Source organism: Atractosteus spatula, chromosome 1, assembly GCF_055471065.1.
Source record: "Atractosteus spatula isolate fAtrSpa1 chromosome 1, fAtrSpa1.hap1, whole genome shotgun sequence".
NCBI lineage: Eukaryota > Metazoa > Chordata > Actinopteri > Semionotiformes > Lepisosteidae > Atractosteus > Atractosteus spatula.
The window spans coordinates 44088671-44109390 of record NC_142706.1 but is presented as its reverse complement, the minus strand read 5'-3'; the positions used below and the strand labels follow the sequence as shown (position 1 = coordinate 44109390).

General features: G+C 39.6%; 1 protein-coding gene across 2 annotated transcripts in view; it reads left to right on the top strand.

The window, feature by feature from the left end:
• The first annotated feature begins 12092 nt into the window (after nt 1-12092).
• Nucleotides 12093-20720, top strand: part of jade1 (jade family PHD finger 1) — a 51675-nt gene continuing 43047 nt past the window's right edge. The window contains exon 1 of one of the 2 annotated variants that reach the window (XM_088913660.1): nt 12093-12207. The gene's annotated coding sequence lies outside the window, so the exon portion shown is untranslated. Of the gene's footprint in view, nt 12208-12421; nt 12504-20720 lie in introns of those variants that run through there. The other variant, XM_088913670.1, reaches the window with a different exon arrangement.

Sequence of the window (20720 nt, the reverse complement as noted above, 5' to 3'; positions counted from 1 at the left end):
TTTAATTTGTTTTTATTTTCAGTGTCATACAACAAAAGGTACAAATTTTGAAAGGGGGTGGTGACTTTCTGTACCCACTTTATATTAAATGTAGTGTGATAAACTACTTTTGTTTTTCATTATCTCCTGCTTAAAAGGTGTTGTCTAAATAGTTGGGAAAGAAATGTGAGACTTGTACCCCACACCCCCAAAAATGTGTCCCTTCTGGTAGTACACCATCAGTACTCATTCTTGTGAATTTAAAATTGGACCTGACAGCTCATTATTGCAGCATTACATGCTGTTTAACTATAATGCTTTTATTAATCTTAAATTTTCCAATTTCCTCTTAACTGGCTTACGCTGTCTGGACTGTAATAGTCAGATGAAATATCATAAAAAACCCAGCCATTACATCAAAAGAGGTGATGTTTATCTGTTCTCTTTTTCATCTTGAAGTTAAAGACTTCAGTGTTAACAAGAACAGTAATTTTGGGGGCATATAAATGTGTTTTAATTAGATCCATTTGTGGATTACAACAAACTGCGTTGTTTTATAATCCGTAGTGCTTGCAAAACAAGGCATACCTTAAAACAAACTACTCCTTTTATAATTCCTTACACTTCTATAGCGCTTTTCCTCACACTTCACTTCAAGTGCTTTACAGGTAATGTAATGGGGACTCCCTTCCACCACCAATGTGCAGCCCCACCTGGATGATGCAACAGCAGCCATAGTACGGCAATATCACTTATCACACACCAGCTATCAGTGTGGAGGAGAACAGAGTGATGTATCCAGTTCATAGATGGGGATTATTAGGAGGCCATGATTGGTAAAGGCCAGGAGAAACGCCCTGGGGTTTTTAATGACCACGGAGAGTCAGTACCTCAGTTTTATGTTTCATCCAAAGGACATCTCCTTTTTACAGTATAGTGTCCCTGTCATTAGGACCCACACAGACCACAGGGTGAGCATCCCCTGCTGGCCCCACTAACACCTCCTCCAGCAGCAACCTTAGTTTTTCCCAGGAGGTCTCTTATCCAGGTACTGACCAGGTTCACACCTGCTTAGGTTCAGTGGGTTGCCAGTTGTGAGTTACAGGCTGCTGGCAGGAAATAGGTCTATGAATGTCTTGGTTGTGCTAAATCCTCCAGGAAGACATGATAGTAAAAAGCTAAAATGACACTTTTTGGATCACAGAGCACAGGTGTTGTATGAACACTGTCCATAGATGGACCTGGGTCACGTTGTGTTAGTTGTGCTGCAGTGTGTGGGTCAGTCAGTGGCACTGAATCCTACAGTATGACTTCCAATCATTTATCAGTGATAAAGAGCCATAGGCTTCCATGAGCAGTTGAAAAGGGATTTGGAATGGACTGTGGCTCTTTCAGAGCAAATTCATTGCATTTTAGCTTAGCTAAAGGTAGCTTTAGCTAGATTTTAGTGAAATTCATTACATTTTAGCTCATAAGTTTTCTGTATAGAATTTAACAATGGTTTATGCCTAGGTGCACTGAAGCATGGGCATTTGATGGGCAATCCCGCAGGAGTCATTGCACAGATTTCCAGTTTTTGACGCAGACAGCGAGACAGCCTCCCGGCAGGCCAGGTGGAGATCACTCACACGAGTCGAGACCGGATATTCTGGTAGTGTAGGGAGCTCGGTGGCACACAGCAATTACAGTTGATACAAAGTGTATGAAGGGTTTGTCCTGTGTGATTAGAGAGGAGTTAATAAATGTCTGTCTTGTGTTATGACTTGAATAAGTAAAGCCTGAATAAGTAATTTCATGTTCAAAGAAGAAGTAACTTCTTGAACTTTACTGAGTATTGAACTATACAGACAATGTCAAATGCCCTGAATTTATTACTCAGCAGATTAAATTACACAGGGTCTGAACATCCAGAGAATACTTCAAAGTTCATAAACTGATTCCCTTTGACATGTATTTCTTAATGTAATCAGAAGGCTTGTGGCTTTATCAATTTAGATTCCATATTTCATAAGGAGGAAATATTAGACGGGTAATAACATTGTATAGGTGGGAATACTAGACTCCACAAACCATTTTGTTCATTTTTTAGTCTTAGCAACTGAAATAACATCTCTGGTATTTCAAGACTAGACACCAGCAAATTACTACTGTAAGAGTTAAGGTGGCTTGTTGAACTGTTTTGCTTTAATAGGTAAAAAAGTACTTTTTTAATATGGTGATGGGGAAAAATGTATTTGTAACTATACAATTAAGGGCAGAATATCAGTCTCTACTTCAAGTCTTTATAGTATTCATCTCCCAAAAAAAAGAGTTAATAGCACTTATTATATACTTAGTATTCAGTATAAAACATATAGAAATTTAAGTATGATACATTTTGTGTTTCCACTTTCTTCTATTTTAAAGGAATACTGTTTTATATTATGCAAGTGGCATGAAGGGATTTTCTTCTAAAGTTTAGATGATTTTTACCTAAATTTGTTAGATTATGAACCAAATAAAGTTCTCAGACAATCACCTTGAAATGTTTGCTGTTATTTCTCCCTGTACTTTTTCACTCAGTATTTTGAAGTGTCATTTTGTATGTGTATCAACATTAAAACCAAGGCAATGTGAGTAAAGAACTTTGATTAAAAGTATAATAAATATACTTTATGTGAAAAACATGAGCTCTGGGGGACTGCGTTTAATCTGTGTAGCCAGCGAGAAAAAGGTTCCATCCACAGATTGCCCTTAATTAGTAGATTATAATTTAACTAATTAGATGAGACTAGTTTGACTGTAATAAAAAACACATTTGAATAAAAATACATTATTGCAATCTAAGAAATATTTCTGTATTTTATAGTGTAGATGTTTACTTTCTAACTACTCTTTCAAGCCAAGTCTGTAGTAATGGCTAATTCAGGTCTAGAGTCATGACTCACAGTGGCTTAGTGGTTTCAGAGCAGTAACTTTTAAGACCCAGTTCATTATTTATAGATTTTTTTCTCGCCCATCTGTTTCCTCTTTTTCCATAACGAGACTCCTTCAGCAGCACAGGCTGCCAGCACAGGAGAAACCACCTGCTCGAGATAGGGCGAGACTGGAGCAGCTGTGTGCTCACCATATTCCAGCTTGCTGCTGCCAGATACACTAGATTGTTCGGTAGCGTAAAAGAACTTAAAGGGCAAGAAGGACCCGCTTCTTCAGGGATTACAAGATGTCCAGCTGTCGTGGGACCTGAAAAAGCATTACAGTCTTTTGGACCCAACTGGGCTTATTCATAAACCACACCGCACTAACAAACGGAAGCAATAAAATACAGGCAATTGCCTGGACAATGAAGGAAAACATTTTTAAGGATACCAGTGTATAATGTAAGTGGGTGCACAAATAATTGGTATTGTATGGGAGAAATTAAGATTTCTCCACAGAATTATCTGTATACTAAAATATTATGTTAATGTACTGCCTAGTGACTATGTGTTATAGCAACACATGAAATAAAACAAACATTGAATTATACATTTCAAGACAGACACTTAAGGTACGTAACTGTATCTTTATTACCTTTAAGGCAATTAACCAAAATGAGGAATGATCATAAGGCCTTTTCAATGAGCATTTACTAAAATACTGTTTGAGATCTCATTAATATGATCACTTTTACACTTTTACAGTATATTATTACATACACTCAATGCAAACGTATTGCAACAAACATTAAAAAAAATGTTCTTCTCTTTTCCATAGAAATGTCACCTGGGTTCTTATGTGAACCCAATCATGTTAGACATTTAGATCTTTCCGAAAGTGCGTTTATCAAGACGAAGTTGTTGCTTAATCAGCTGGGAGAAGGCTCACCTTCACATTACACTTAGATCCTGTGTGAGTTTGAATTACACAGAAAGGACCATCAGTGAACTTCTTACTCAGCTCACTCTTTGTGGTATTCTGCTGCTGTTTCTGTTTAGTTCCTTGACATGGTATTTTGGTTTTTTTTTGCTTAAAATTACTTTTTAAATAAAGCTTTTTGTTTGGCTGTGCCCAAGGCAAGTCATACGGGAACACAGTCTTAAACCAGATGCATGCCACTTACAGACTTCCCCCTCCAAATTTCCTTTCATTCAGCTTCAAGAGTCCTTCACAAAACCTGTTTTTTTGGGGGAATAATCAGAGAATCCTGTGGAACACAAACTGTAATAAATCATTCAAAAAAAGAGGGGCAGAAAATTCTTTTCTATAACTGCGGCATAAGACTGTCTCACGATGTTTACAAGAGATCTGATTGATGTCATATAAGATAGAACTGTCCACTTAAGAAACAGTCTCCTTTTGTCTTTTACTTAAAATGGACTTTTCAGGGGGAGGAGAATTGAACTCGGACGCAGAGTATGTGGGCTTTTGTGATTGGCAGAAAATCTCATTTTACTGGGCGCAGGGTCGAGTAGAAGACAGCACATTTTTTCCCCCATACTTAAAAAAATCCCAAACTGCTAAAAAGCGATATTTTATTTTTGAGTAGTGGCAGAATTTATTCGCTGAAGTTGGTATGGTAATCTCCAGAACACAACTGAGCCACTAGCAGTGTTCATCTTCATTCAGTACAATCCCTTCATTCTCCATACCACCCCAGAGATGAATTTTCTGAAGTAGATATTTGTATAATAAATATCAAAAACAATATTATCTATTATCCCTCATTCCCTAGCTTCTGAAATGGCTTTATAGTCTCAGATAAACATTGTTTGACATTTACTTGTTTTGCTGCCAACAGCAGTGGTTTCTGAAGTGGCCTTTGCAGTGTGTCAGGTTTATTGTCAGCTCAAATTGATGTATCTGCATTTTCCTGTCCGTACAGACACACTTTGATGTGGAGAATTGAAGACAGTGGCCTGACATAGATGCCTGGCATGTTATTACAGATCCAGGAAGAATGATACCATAACTCAGCTCAGCACTGCACAAACACTTCAGCTGTTTTGTTGGATGAAAGCATAATGACCCATATTGAGTGTTCTTGGAATATGTCTATTTCTGTAATTCAGTCGTACTGTTCTTTCTTTTTTGTTCTTTTATTTTTTTACCTCTGGTGTTTGCAGACAAAATCAACCGTTTTGGGCTACATTCTTGTAAATGTAGAGATTTATTTCTATCACAGATTGGATATTACAGTTCAAGATATAAATGTACAGGACAAATAGTTATTATAAAATACATGTTCTGTAATGTAAGGGATCGGTCATACCCATTAAAGATTACTACAATTCCAAACAAGAATTTTTTTGTTCGGATCTGATAGTTTTTCCTTTTCCTACACTAAAAAATGTGATGAACTTTAATGTAAAGTTGATAAGGTCAGATGCAGAGTGCAACACTAAAATATTTCTTCATTCCCTCTCCTTCCTAAAAATGCTGATATGTCAATGTGATACCAAATGCCTTTAAGTATCAGGTTTTCCAAATGATTTACCATGAAATCTAAATTTTCCTGGACAATTAAGAGAATAATGCACATTTATTTATACCCTTAATGAATGGAAAGTTGATTTATCATGGAAATCCAGGTGTACATTTGGTATTTGTCAATAAAAAATAATTAAAATCTTAATGACTTGCATGACTGCCAACATCGTACGGTGCCCTCCAGATGTATTAGGACAGAAATCTGTTCTGATATCTACCTTCTTAGGTCAATTAAACAAATCGATAGTGTTGAACCTCTTTATTTTGAAAGAGCAAACATATTGGGACAATTGACTGACAGGTGTCTCTTGTTGGTCAGGCATTGGTTGTTGGATAAGCAGGCGCTCAAAAATGAGCTACAGAAGGCACTCATATTTTCTATTTAAGTTACCTTGGAGCTCTGCCACAGACACCTGAGATTTTTCTAGATTAAGAGTTTTTGCCCTTGGATATGGTGAGAGGTTAACTCCCCAAAATATTAACTACACATTTGCGTTAAACTTTCTAATGTCCTGGTGGGGTAATCACCATCACATTAATTTTAAACTTCCTTTCTAATGAACATACACCGTACATCTATGATTGATATGATATGATTCAAACATTGTGAATTTCAAAATAGATGCTATTATTTTTCCAGGTATAGTATTCCAAAAGGGGCAGCGGTTAGCATTGCTGCCTCATAGCACTGGGGTCCTGGGTTCAGATCCAAACCTGAGGTGCTATCTACTGTACAGTATGTGGAGTTAGTACTGTATGTTTTCCCTGTCTTCAGATCTGGTTTCCATAAACATACTGGTACATTAATTGGCTTCTGGGGAAATTAGCTTTAGATGTAAGTGTGTGCATGTCAGTGTTTGTGTGTGCCCTGTGATGGACTGGCATCATGTCTGGGGTGTATCCTACCTTGTGCCCATTACTTGCCAGGGTAGCTTCCCTGTTACCCTGAATTGGAAGAAGCAGTTAGAAAATAGTTTGATGAATACCCTTATCTCTAAAAAAGTAATGTTCATTTACTTATTAACTAAACCATTTGGCAAAATATTCTAATACCTATGTTCTTCAAGGTTTTAGAAAATAGAAGAAGTTAGAAAATGGATGGATAGTAATTAAAAACTGGAGATAAGGTGCTATATCAGACTATCCTGCATCCAGGTGGGGCTGCACATTGGTGGTGGTGGAGGGGAGTCCCCATTACCTGTAAAGCGCTTTAAGTGAAGTGTCCAGAAAAGCGCTATATAAGTGTAAGCAATTATTAATTATTATTAATTATCCTGTAAAAGTTTTGTGACTTCAAACAGAGACAATGTTCATAGAATGGAAGGATGGATTTGTGTGTCTCTCCCACTGGTAACTTATGTCATATTGCTCAGGAGGGAGCCTGAGAGATAATCAATTTTGCCAGTTTTAGAGAATTGCTTTTTAAAAACCCTGGTGGCAGGGTGGTGCTATCCTATCCCTGTCATGTGTGGACCTTATCTCTTCAGGGCCACCTCTTCAGCTGTGTCAGAAACACAGGAGATAAGGGGTGGTAAACCGAAGAACTTTTGCATATTTAAGATGCACAAGACTGATAACAAGGGCCTCTGTCATATTCGCATTCATAATTACAGAAAGAAGAAACCCATCACATGCACATTGATACATTGCCTTCAAGCTATATAGACAAATAATGATATAAAATTCTGGTCACTCAGAAGGAAACAAAAGTGTGTACAGTATCTGCACTAGTAGAACAAGTGGTGCTCTTACAGCTTTGAATTTAAACTGAACACAATGACAAACCCACTCAAAAGCCACAGTTAGTTCTAATCTTTCTGATCAATTGCAATGCTGGTGTTCAATCTAAATAAAGCAATCTGATCAACTCGCAGATTCTGTTTAATTTTTTTGTAGCGAAAACATTCCACCCACAAGTCAGCACAACGTCACATATGAACGGGACCCATTCCACCCTGGTCACGATCTGTTTTCACCCCTGGGTTCTGACAGGAGGTATCAGAACACTGACAAACAGATTCAAAAACAGTTTCTTCCCCCAAACAGTCCGCATCATAAACAGTTCATATTAGCACCTGCACTTTAAGGTACTGCACTATTTGCACTATGTCCTGTCTTGGCTGTATTATAATGTCTAATGTCTGAATTTATTGTCCATGTCTGTTTGTCATTTGTGCATTTTTTTATTTATTTTATTTTATTATTTCTCTAATGTTACTGGGTACCTCTGAATGAGTAAGCATTCCAATACACTTGTTGTATATGGCAAATAAAGAAATCTTGAACAGATACGACATGTCTGTGATTTTAATGTTTGGAAGTGGTTTGCAAATCTTCTTGTCAGTGGGAGGCAGGAATTTCTCTGGTTTTACTGTTCTTTGGAGAGTGACTAGGTCAGCCTTTTTTTTTTTTCCTGGGAATGACCTGGCACTCAATTCCAAACAGCCAAACCTTTTCAAGCACTCAGTGAAGTAACAAGATATTCATTCAGGTTATTATCCAGAAAATGATTAGATTCAACGATCTAGCTTTACTGTGCACTCTGATGGAAAAAAAAAACCCAAAACAAGATACCAATATGGGGTGGCAGTGTGGCACAACGGTAAGCGAAGCTTGCTCAGAGCCCTGGGGCCCTCGATTCAACTCTCGACCCAGAGTGCTATTGGCATGGAGTTTGTAGGTGTTTCCTGTGTTTGTGTGGGTTTTCGTTGAGTGCGCCGGTTTCCTCCCACAGTCCAAAAACAAACTGGAACGTTAACTGGCTTCTGGAAACATTAGCCCTGGTGTGAGTGTGTGCCCTGTGATGGACTGATGTCCCCTATAGGGTTTTCCGTGCCCTTTGCTTGCTAAGATAATCCCTGCCTCCCCCACGACCTTGTGTAGGATGAAGCATTTCGAAAAATGGATGAATGAATGAATGAAGATACCATTATCTCCAAATATAATGTTCAGTGACTTGTGAACTAAACTAAACCATTTTGCAAAATATTCGAATACCTTCTATACTTTTAGAAAATAGAAGATTAATATTTGCTTATAGCCAGATATAGATTGTTTAAATTTAGACTTTTTAAGTGGGTGAATCCTGGTAAATATACCAAGTAATACTAAAAAAAGTGTGTACAATCGTATCCCTAAACTGTTATATTGTGCACAGAACAAGAACACAAAGAAAACCATAGATCCACAAAAGGAAATAAAATGTGATGATCATGCATTCCTAATTATCCTACACAGAAAGTGGCATTGTCTGGGATAACACTGCATGAAGAATCAATGTTTTGCATATTTGTGTGCAGATCACAATCAACTTTCTTGGGAAAAAAAGCGGACGTGACTGTCTCATTCTGGAAACATAATGTTATCTCTGACGTAAACATAAATACTTTGTCTTACTGAGACCAGACTGTAAAAAATCCATTTCCTTAAATGCCTAGAAGATAAAATCTTGTTTTGAGTCCTATTTGTCTTGTAATATGATTTGTACTTTTTACAAGTGTAAAGAGTTCAAAATACAGTGAGTGGGTCTTGGCGGACGTATTTGACATTAGTTCAGAATTATCCATGCAATTCTTCATATCTGTATGTACCTGTTTATCTCTGTTAAAAATAGCTCTAGCTATTTTATTGAGCAACTGGCAGTATATACATTCATGCAAAGCAAAGGGATCTGTCTTAAAGAGGAAACCACCTACCAGAGAAATTGTGCCGAATATCTAAAAGTCTAAGCCTGATTGCTGCAGCCACACCAATTTTCCCTTTATCAATAACACAACAAAGTTAGTCACATTACTGATACGATGTGAGGAGCTGCTGCTTGAAAACCTTTGCTGAGATTCATGAAACTTGAAATGATTGTCCATTAATGAAGAGTAAAAGAAATGTAGCTAAGGGATTGCCAAAATGTCATTGTGAGCCTATAGTAAAAAGTGGATAAACTGCAGATTTTTGGGGCTGTTTTCCTGGAGCAGAAACATGATACCTAAAAACAATTCATGGTGTCATTCTAATCTCCAGTATCTGGCAGAGGCTGATCAATATGAGGTTGATTTTTGGTCATATCGATTTTCAATATGATTGCAACTGCAAATATAATTGCCAGATCACAATTAAATTACTAAAATAAGGAAAATGTAACAGGCTTCCAACTTGAGGCGAGCTTGTCTTTTCAGTTGCTTGAAATGCCAAAGAAAGAACTTGGCAGAGCTGTGGAAGAAAAAATATTGCTAACGGAATAAATATACTCTGGGAGAGAATTATCTCTGCTGGATAACTGTGACTGAGTGGACAAGAATATTCAGTTAAATGCTACTGGAGATGGATGACTGACCAGTAAGAATTTATACAGTGTTAAGTGGCTCAGTGGCAAATAGCTCTTGGGCTCTTGGTTTGATTCCAGTCTTCAGCAACAAACTTCTGTTTAAATATTCCTTCCATGGATGCACGTTTTCTTTTTCTGGGTGTTCTTGATTCCACCCACAGGCCAGAGACACATTGTCCAGGGTAACTGGCATCTCCAATCTGTTCCCTGTGTGTGCCTTCCCAGTGATGGCCTGACATCTGGGGTGTATGCTATCCTGGGCCCATTGTCTACGGGCTGAGTGCTAGCCAGCAGCCATATCACTCTGCAACTCACAGTTGCCAACCCACTGAAGCTAAGCAGGTGTGAGCCTGGTCAGTACCTGGATTGGAGACCTCCCGGGAAAAACTACGGTTGCTGCTGGAAGAGGTGTTAGTGGGGCCAGCAGGAGGTGCTCAACCTGCGGTCTATGTGGGTTCTAATGCCCCATTATAATGACGGGGACACTATACTGTAAAAAGCCGCCGTTCTTTAAATGAGATGTAAAACTGAGGTCCTGATTCTCTGTTGTCATTAAAAATCCCAGGGCACTTCTCGAAAAGAGTAGGGTATAACTGCAGCGTCCTGGCCAAATTTCACATTGGCCCTTACCAGTTATGGTCTCCTAATAATCACCATGAATTGGTTTCCTCACTCTGTTCTCCTCCCCACTAATAGCTGGTGTGTGGTGAGTGTACTGGTGGTGGTGGAGGGGAGTCCCTATTACCTGTAAAGCGCTTTGAGTGGAGTGTCCAGAAAAACGCTATGTAAGTGTTTATTATTATTACCCTGTATCAACTCTGTTGGATATGCAGCTATTACTGCTAGCAAGGAGAGGTCATGGATTTAGAAAGGGTAAGTCCTGTTTAATTATATTGATAGAATTCTTCAAACAAGCTGCAAGGATAGCAGATAAAACTGAAATATGAGAATCATATATTTAGACTATAAGAAAGCTTTTGATATAAGGTCCCACGTAAAGGTTTGATTCTCAAACTGAAACCCAAAAGAATCGAAGATGAGAATACTGTACAGTATATGCACAAGGATAAAGCACTGGTTAAAAAGGAAATAGCCCATCATCTTAAGGGGCACAAATTATAATTGTAGAATCAGAAGTGTAGCTCAGGGAACTGTTTGGGGACTGTTGGCTTTCCTGATTTACAGCAATGATTTAGATTCTGATAGCAATTTAGCAAACTAGCTAAGTTAAAGGATGACCGAAAAACAGATATAGCAGCAAAGGAATTGCCAAGACACTCAAAATCAGGGAGTGGGTAAACACACTGCAAAAGAAATTTGAACATCAATGAGTGAAAACTGATCCACACTAGGGAGTAGGATCATACAAAAAAAACATATTGCTTGGTGATTTGGGTGATCTAGAGCTGCAGGAGGCTACATATAAAAGGGATCTGGGGTGTGCAAATTCTTCTATGTCCTCATTAAGATAATGTGAAAAGTAATGAAAGTGTGAAAAGAATGCATGGGTACACAGGTAAAAGGTGTGGCATTTAAATTCAGGAAAGTTAAGCTTAAATTTTACAATCCACTAGTAAAACCTGGTTTTGAATACTGTGTTCAGTCGGTCAACATAGTACAAAAATGTTGTTACATTAGAAAAGGTTCACAGAAGAGTCTAAAATAATAACTTGTGTTCCCTGGGTATTATCCAACACTTACAGGCAAAAGGAACTAAATCTCTTTGGTGTAGAACATAGACAATTGCCATTTGATTCAAGTATCTAAAATCTAAGGCGTATAGACAGGGTCAAATTCAGGAGCAAAACAGGGAGATGAGGTCATAATTGGAAGCCAAAAGAAAATTCATTTAGGACAAAGAAATTGGAAAAATGTTGTATTTACCTTATATTTACTATTTAAGATATATGCAAATGTGTTAAAATCTCACATTTTCTTCTGCGGTTATTTTGGTAATAGTGATGATGAATGCGCAGTTTAGTTTGCAAACTTTGCTTCTCTAAGCAATTGCTGTTTAAATACAACAAAACCAACATCAAGATAATTAAGAAAAACATCAGTTTAGTCTAAGAACTAAAAAAAAACATAATGGGAAATAAATAATAAATAATATCCCTTGGTATGGAGAAAAAAACCCGAATGCACTAGCACTTACACCATTGCTTCAGTGCTCTCAGTTTTGAAAGAGTTAAATGTCCCCCCACACGCACGCACACTCCCAGAAAGGGACGCCAGTTACTGTAAACTTGGTTCAAGGATTAGGATGAAAGTGCTCCCTCCTGTGGCGGCAGTGACCCAGAAACGAGTTTGATTCACGGAGTCCTTCCTCCATAACAAGTGAGAACGTCAGTCAGAGAGTGTTTGTGTATGAAGGAGAGCTACAATCTGCCGCTGCATGAACTCATAAACCTAGCACCATTTCTTACATAGAAACACCGCCGCCACGGCCAGCCATTGCTGTAGGTACAGTCGCATTTCTCATTTATTTGATTAGATTTAGCTGAAACGGCGTGTAAAAACGTGGGTCGCTGTCTTTTTCTTGAATCCCCTTCGCTTAGAGTTTGGGAGGCTACAGCAGTTTTATTTAATGCCGAAGGTCGCTGCCTGGTGGAAATAATATAGTACGTCATTAATATGGCGCCAAAAGATTCAGTTCTGAGACAGAGCTGCCGACCGGGTCCCAGAGAGTAACATTTCTTCTTCCAGAGAAAGAGAGAAAGGAAAAAAAAAGTTAACTGGATTTAAAAACGAAAGGGTAAAATAAAATATATAAGTTTTCTTTCTAGTTGTTCCTCCTTGCCAGTGATCTGATGCAGTGATATGTACAGTTTATATGGTGGATCCGCTGAGTGCAGTCTGCAGTTTGAAATTTTAACGGGACATTAATTGTAGATTTATAACCAATTGTAATGTAGTTATTTTATTACACGGAGAAATAAAATTACAGCGCATTTCCGGTAACTTAATCTTTCAGAACAGACGTGGGTGCGTTTTCTTTGGTGTAGTTCTGGGTAGTTGAAATTTTTTGATTTCTGGATAGAGGTACAGGTTTTCCACAGGGGATAAGCGTGACGCCGTTGCAGTGGTCGCACGTCCGTTCGTTCCCCCTTTTCAAAACGGGTATCTTTGTTAAGGTGGAATGGTTTGGCCTAAAAGTCTTGGCATTCAACAGAAAAGGTGCTGATAAGCACGACAAGTTGTACTCCCTCAGGTACCCGTGTGTATTAATTAAACAGCCGCGCTGGGTGTCCCTAGTCTGACCTGACAGAATTGCGCCGAACACGTGCGAGCCGGGCTGTTGCTCAGTGTGCCTGAAATTTCGGGCATCATTTTCTTCGGTACACCAGGACCGTTGCATTAACATTGCATGCGAATGATGGTCAAAAACCCACAAAAGTTTGCACACAGCGCTTGTGATTCAAAGTTTGAAAGCTGCTATTTCAAAGGGGACCTGTGAGGTTTTTTTTTGACACCGTGTGGTTGTTTCTAGGACATGTTTTAAGTTTCATTACCGGTTTCTAGCTTTATTAAAAATAAACGGTGTAACTTGACTTCTGCAGCCACTCCGCACGGAGAAGGCGTCTTGCAGAATGAAATGCAACGGAACACATACATTATGCAATTTTTGAACGGTGTGAACACACGGAGGCGTGGCAAAGTGTAGTTAGCAGGTGCAATTACATTTTGATATAAATTACCCGGTGCACGCTGCATCCGTTGGACTGGCGCTGTAGCCTTTGTTTATTGTATTTTTAGCAGTGCATCAAAAGTTTTTTTTTATTTGCAGGAGTCGGTTCATTGGATAATAATATTCCGCTCAATATTTTTTTTTATTTTTTTGGTATTTGGATTTTATTTTGTGTGTTTTGTATTACGTTAGCAACCTTCCCCCAGAACACCATTCAGACTGCTTTTTGTTTCTTCATTTCTCTGGAAAGTGATGATAAGGCTGTGTGAAGTGAAGCAGAATTAGCGAGGCGCGGGGTGGAGTTTCTTGCGTCACCAGGGATTCCAGAATCATCTAGGAAGAGTCAACACCAGGGGTTTTACTATGTAGTGAAGATGATAGTGCCCCAGCCGCTAAATGAGAAATGAGACTTTCCAACGATATAGGCGGCATGTTTTCATTACTAACGGGCTTTCCCAAACTTTATATTTCGGCGAATGTTCTCATATTAATTTGCAGTGTTTTTTTTCTCGTTGTGCATTGTAAAGAAAGAAGAAGCGGCTTAGAGTGGCTTCATGCAGATCGATTTTATGGGGGTGAGGGGGGTGAGAGGCTAACTTATTGTATTCCCAGTGACTGAGTGTAATTGTGTTTGACAGTTATATTATCATTTTTAATTTATTCTTTAGATGGTTTCGGCGAACTGTAGAAGAACGCAGCACCAGGCGCGTCTGCTCCGAGTCCTCGAAGAATTTCGTTTTTGTTACTCGAGCAGAAGCAGAACTCGTGAGCTTTTGCTTTTGTTCTGAGGGCAACAGCATCTGAGACACAAGAGCTGTCAAGTCCAGCCCGGCCGACTCCATCACGTTTTGCACCTGGGTTTATGACGTTGGGTTTGTGACCTGGGATTGACGATTTGACACGTTCACTGTGTCCCTCAAGCGTCTTGTGGACCCTTAAAAAATCGTCCACGTTTGAGATGCTCTCCGTCAAGTGAGGCATGTGTAGTCAGTGTCACCTAACTGAGTTGCGCGTTACTTGGGTTGGTTTTAACACAGGAGTGCACTTCCCGGTACGCTTGGCCTGGTTCTCTTTCATATTACTGCTATTACTGTACTTTTGAGGGTACGTCCCCGAGTGGTGAAGAGTTTCGTGAAAGTCAGGTTCGTTTTCAATTGGGGGTTTTGCCTGGTGGGTTGTCAGATTGACCAAAGCGCGCAGCGTGGTACAGGAGTTATAAAGTAAAGGAAGAGGGAGAGACGGACAGGTAAGAACCTAAGAATGGTCACAAACAAGGGGACATCTGGAAGATCTAACCCGTTTCGGAGTAGTTAATTCAACTGAGGATCTTACCCAGCCTTTTTTTTTTAAAGAATGCAGCGTATAGGCCTCAACAACATGGTTGGATAGCTTGTTGTACTCCCACCACAAACCTTTGCGTAAAGACGCGCCTGCCTACTGTTTTTTAGATTTAAACGCAGTTTTATGTAGGTTCCACTGGTGTCCTCTAGTTTGTTGCAGTGTTCATTTTGAGTTCCTCTAGGTGGACTTTGTTAGTGAAGCGACAGACTTGTATCAGTATGCTTAATGCAGCCTAACTACTGCGACTAGGCATGAAAATGAAGGTGTGCTATAGAAATGTCTGTTCTGTACCCACTAGCCAACTGGTGTTTTTTTCCACCCAATCTGAAGAAGAGTCAATTTTGAAGCAATTGTTTGTGTACTTGGAGGTTGAGAGCGGAGTTGAAATTCAGGAAAGGAGTCTCAAAGCTGTGGTGACAATAATGCCCTCTTCTGTCGTGGATGTTTAAAACGACCTGGAGTAGAAATTTATTTTGTCACTCATTCTCCCCCCGGCAGCCAAACAGTGTTTGAATGTCTTTTTACATATTTTATAATGCTCTGAATGTATCATATTGACTTAAGCCTTAGATCAGCTTGTTTAGTTATGTAGTGGGTTTGTCATCTGTAACGTCATAATGTCTCTTTAGCTGGGATGACTGGTTGAAGGATGTGTTCTGTAAAACAGCTGACAGTAACCAGTATTTACCACACACCCTATTTAACAAACAGGGCATTGCTTTTAGCGAAGTCTTTTCCGAAATTTCAACCTGATAAAACATGTAAATGTATACTATGATACAGCTTTTTCATTGAGAAGCAGGGTAAATTATAGATGCTGGAAATTAAGTATTACTGGACAGGAAAAAATATTGTTATGAAGTCACTGTCCCATCCTGGAGGCATGGTTAAGTTTATGTTCAAAAACAGATTTTTCGAGGCTTAGGAATTTGACTCAAAAATCAGAAATCTTGTTATGTGTTCTAGGTGACTCACATGATATGTTTCCAATTAAAAGGGCTAGCAAAAAAATAAGCATATCCTTACAAATTATAGGTGGTGGCAGAACTATAATTTACATTTTTGGTCTGAATCACCGGTCTATTCATGTGTTTGTAGAAGTCTACCTTGCTCGGTAATCTGAGCATCAGGGTGCATTTTACCAACTGAAGACAAAGTGAAGGAAGAAAAGGTTTAACTGCTAAGCACTGATAAAAGGCGGAAGCATGAGTGATAAGCCTGACTCAGGCTTGATATTTCTTTATAAGGCTTCCTTTCCTGCCTGTAATATAGTCAGCTTTGGTGCTGAGTTATGCAGTTGTGCCAGCATGTCATTGTTAGATTTGCATGTGCAAATGCTGTTGCAGTCATGATGTATTGTGATTTTTATGATCTTTCCCCCCTCCTTTTCCGTGAGGAATTGTCAGAACATCCCATGTTTACACCCGTCGTTAGAACGTAATTACCTGTAGGGGTCGCGGGTTAGTCGATACCTGTGAGGTTAATATGGAGGATTAGGAAAGGGGAGTACAGTCTTGACTTGTAGGGCTCAGGTTGTAGAATGAGTAGGAAAAGTGGACTTGGTTAAGGGGAAGAGGCTGCCATCTAGCAGGGAGCCTAAGGAGCTTTAAAGAGCCGCCCGGGGATAATACTGTTTCATCGTTTGTGGGGGGGCATGGAATGGACGCTTTGTGGATCACATTGTACGTGACGGCAGCGGCTGTGCGCGATGAGAGTCTACATCAACAGCCAGAGCCTGCCCACCGGAGAACAGAGTACTTTATTGTTTCCTTTGAACTTACAAGCTCTCATCCAGAGCATTTGGGACTTTGAAGTACAGTCCATGCTTGCCGGATTTGTTAAAAAAAAATGTTTTAAGGAAAATGCACAAATAAAAACACCTGTTCACCTACCCACCATCGCCCTCAGTGGTCCCTTGCACCAGACACACAGAATAGTCATGCAGCTTTAATTGAGGCTCCACGCCACAAGGCTTCCACATCTCCATCCTCCCCTGAGCTGGAGCATGGATCATAGTGCTCGAGAGCTCTGTATAAATAATATCATGCCAGGCCAGCAGCCAGCGATGCCAAGAGAGAGAATGCAGAGGCTCTCAGTGCAGTGCCAGCAACTTTTTAGCTGCAGTCAGACCTGCCAACCAGCTCTGTTTCTGCCACTGCGAGAGGCTGCACGCTGGAATGTCTCTAGCACAGGAGGCTGGTATAGACACTGCCTCCCGTGTGCTCACCTGGTGAACCAGACAGCCTGGTCAGGATCGCAAGTCAGGCTGAGGAATGCATGAGGCCAGGAATGTGCAGGCATATTTGGTTAGCGGATGTAGGTTAGACTAGTAAAACATCTAAAAGACTGGATTTTTCCTGAAGCGTTCTGTTATGAAAATGATGGAGTCTTGCCAGTAGGCAGGGAAAAGCCTTGGTTTTTGGATTCCTTACTATTTCAGTCAGTGCTGAATCACTTATCATACTGTGTTTTTACGTGCAGTTGTGAACTAGATTTTAGGATGGGCCTTTCCATGTCTTGGGAAGCAACAGCAGTTAAAGGCAGTTGTTGGTGGCAGTAATTTTCATTTGAAAACATTTATTAGGGGATATTTGTTTGCCTTGTTTGTTTTTGTCCTTTTTTCATGAACGTGAAGAGGATTAGTGTTCTGTATCACTGCCCCAAACAGAAACTGAACTCATTTAGTGGATCAGTGGAGCTGAAATGAGAGAAGTTGCAGGCAGTCTTGTTGCTTCAGATCAGTGTTGATTTGACACAAATAGCCCTTGCTGTTCAGACCTGCTCTTTGAAGGTATAACTTCAGTGCCACAATTTCAGGGAGACTTCTTTTGTGCTTGGATCCTGTTCTGAGATCAGGAAGATGAATGGGGGTAAAGATTAGAGCAGCTTTGCTCAGACCTCAAGCGGTCCGGGAGGAATGGGCTTTGTAAAACAACCAGGCAAATATTTTCAGACAACCTACAAGTAAACAAGCGGATAGTTTATCACACCACTGAATAGTTGACAGTAAGGTATGTGACACTCACTGATGATAATGCTGTGAAGTGAAGGACTGTACTGGCTGGGTACTGGAGTCTGAATGTTGAAGTCAGGTTAACAGACTCTTCTTTTCATCAGTCAGATGTGCAGAGAACTAAGTTTGCATCTGCAGGTTCACTGAGAAAAAACATCTGCACACGGCACAACAACTTACAGAAGCTTGTTTCAATGCTGCAGAGTTTCAGTCCTTGTAAAACATTGTGGATATGCTCCATCCTGCCTGAAATTTTGAAGCTTCTCTTTCCCCTGAGCTCATTTCCTGGTGGAAAATCATAGTCCACATTTGAGAAGTTTGGCAGCATCTCTTCAAAATAGATTTTTTTTTTTGAGCAAGCGGGTCATCTTCTAATAACAAAATGCTTTTACCTCCATGATCCTTAACAAAGCAAAAGTCCTTTTCACATTTGTCTGGGAAAGTACGGTACGTGTCTTAGTGTCATATCCCTTCCATGTTGCACTGCACACACTGTACACTAAACACTTGCAACAGGTAAAGGAAAAAAAGTCAAGTTTTTTTTTCTACACACCAGCAGTTAACTGCTGTCAAGACTTTATTTGTATTTCGTACAGATTAATTTAAGTGCTTTTTCGAAGGGCTGTTCAAGTTCATGTCTTCTTATGTGAAAACGTTCTTGCTGCCCGAGTAAATATTGAATCGACCTCTAAGCTTGCGCAGAAATGCGGCTGCCACCACCGAGTTGCAATGAATAATGAAAGAAAGAAAAGATGTACAGCTGTGACATTATGTGTGTGCTTGAAGGACCTGCTAAAAGAGAAATTATGAGCTGCATCAAAATGGCTCAAGATGCACAGCCCTCTGCCACGTGGAATCAGAGAACATCAGAGTGGAATTCATTATTGCAAAGAGACTGGAGAGCTGAGAGAGGTGCTCCAAACACAAAGGGTGTGTGAATAACTATCAGCACATTTCTTTTTTCACATAGGCATTTATTACCAGCCTGGGAATACAGTTCTGAAGAAGCGCATGTAGGATGAGGATTGTGTTAAACCTTGATCATCATTCAGTGATTGATACTGCCACTCAGGAGCATTTACAGCTCAGCTCCTGACTTTTCATGCGCCTGTAGTTGAGTACATTCTTGAGTGTGAGTGGCTTGAGTCTGGTCTGCTCCGCCTTTATATTTCACCTGAGCCTCCTATATGGATTCAGTTATTATTTTTTTTAAAGTATTATTCTGTCCTTTCGGTCCAGTGTACAGCTGTATAAACAGAAAGCGGTACATAGTCTCTGCACAGAGTTAGTATTCCAGGAGCTGCTGTTTCCCCTACTCGCGCTGTCGCAGGAGAAGTTCACAGGGCGGCCTGCCTCAGCGCTGAGGGAAACTCTGCGACTCCACTTATTGACACTGTCACTTCTGATTTTGGTGTTGCTTTTGTTTGAGCTGACGTGACATGACAGAACCATTCTGAGCTGTGCTCACAGACGACAGCATCCAGTGGCGTTTTTTTTTTTAAAGGGCTGTAGCAGTGCAAGCAGGTGTTCCTCATTTTCAGTGTTGAGCGCTGTTGATGTTTTATACACCCTTTTTGCTAGAAGTACACACATTTTTGGGGACGGTGATAAAAGTCCTTAGTGAAAAGTGTAACAAAGAAACAGACGGACTCCAAGAAACACGTAGAACAGCCAACCATTTTCAGAATTGAAAATGGCTTATCCATTGCCTAGCAGAAGTATTCATTCCCTTCCAGCCAAAGTCCTACTGTGGTACAATTGTTCATACAATGTTAGTATTTGTCAAGGTAACATGATCAGGTGAATAACTTTTAATCAAAAAATACTGTACATGCTCAAACTGAGCACTTTAATGAAAATGTGAAAGAAGTTAAATGTCAGCAAAAACTACAAAGGAAAATAATTTGTAATTCATCAAAAAGGGGGGTGAATGCTTTTGCTAGTCACTGTATACTGTGGAAGTCTGTAGAAGTATGTAGGATTGTTTATGTGTAGTTATCGGAAGGGCAATGTTTGCCATAATGCTTGTGGTGTCTAGTCTGACTGGTAGTTATAACCATGAGGTATTTCGCTAGAGAAAAGATCAAGGAGAGATGGAGCATTTTTGCTTTGAAAGGTAGTAGAGACATGTTCCTGCAAATGTCCTTTTGGATCTGTTTTGTGTCTTCATCCTAAAGAGAATTAAAGTAAAAGGGTTCACTCTCTAGCTGAGAGTTTTTTTTTTGCTTTATTTGATTATGGAACTTTTATGCTTCGTGATGCATCATAAATGTTTTTTGTCTGTGGTGTAGTTAATAGAAAGGAGTCCTTGAAAGACTATGATTTCATTATATTTTCTCCAACCCTGATTCAGGCAGAATTATCTTCTAATTTCTGAAATGTATCGTGCTATTGTACCATAAATTGCAAATAGAACATATATTGTGGAATTATTTCTGAAAACCACTAACTTCGCAAAGACACAAATCATTGAGGAACTCTTGTGTAACACGACTGTAATCCTTTTGGTGAAACAGTATTCTGACTGTTTTTGTTTGGATGGTTTTTAGCTGTAGGCTTGTATAACACACATTTCTTCTCCATACATAAATAAATATGATCCCAGTTCAGCCTTTTCTCTAGTGGGTTAGTGAAGATTGCATTAATGGTTTGTAATCAGAAGAATTTTCATCATAAGCAGCAGTCACTTGCAGTCTGTTTGCTTTTGTGAACCCTAAAGTTAGCATATCCAAGTTTGTCCAGTAAAGAATAAACAATACTGTGGTGTCCGTTTCTCAGTTATAGAAATTCAGGTCAGCAAGGCAAATGCTCTCCCCAGAGAAAGAGAGAGATTGCTATAGAAGAATATTCTGGTAGGATATTGGAATAGGTTTTTCTTAAGGAGGATCAGGTGCCAGTTCAGCATCTTGACTGTGATATTCTGGGGTTAA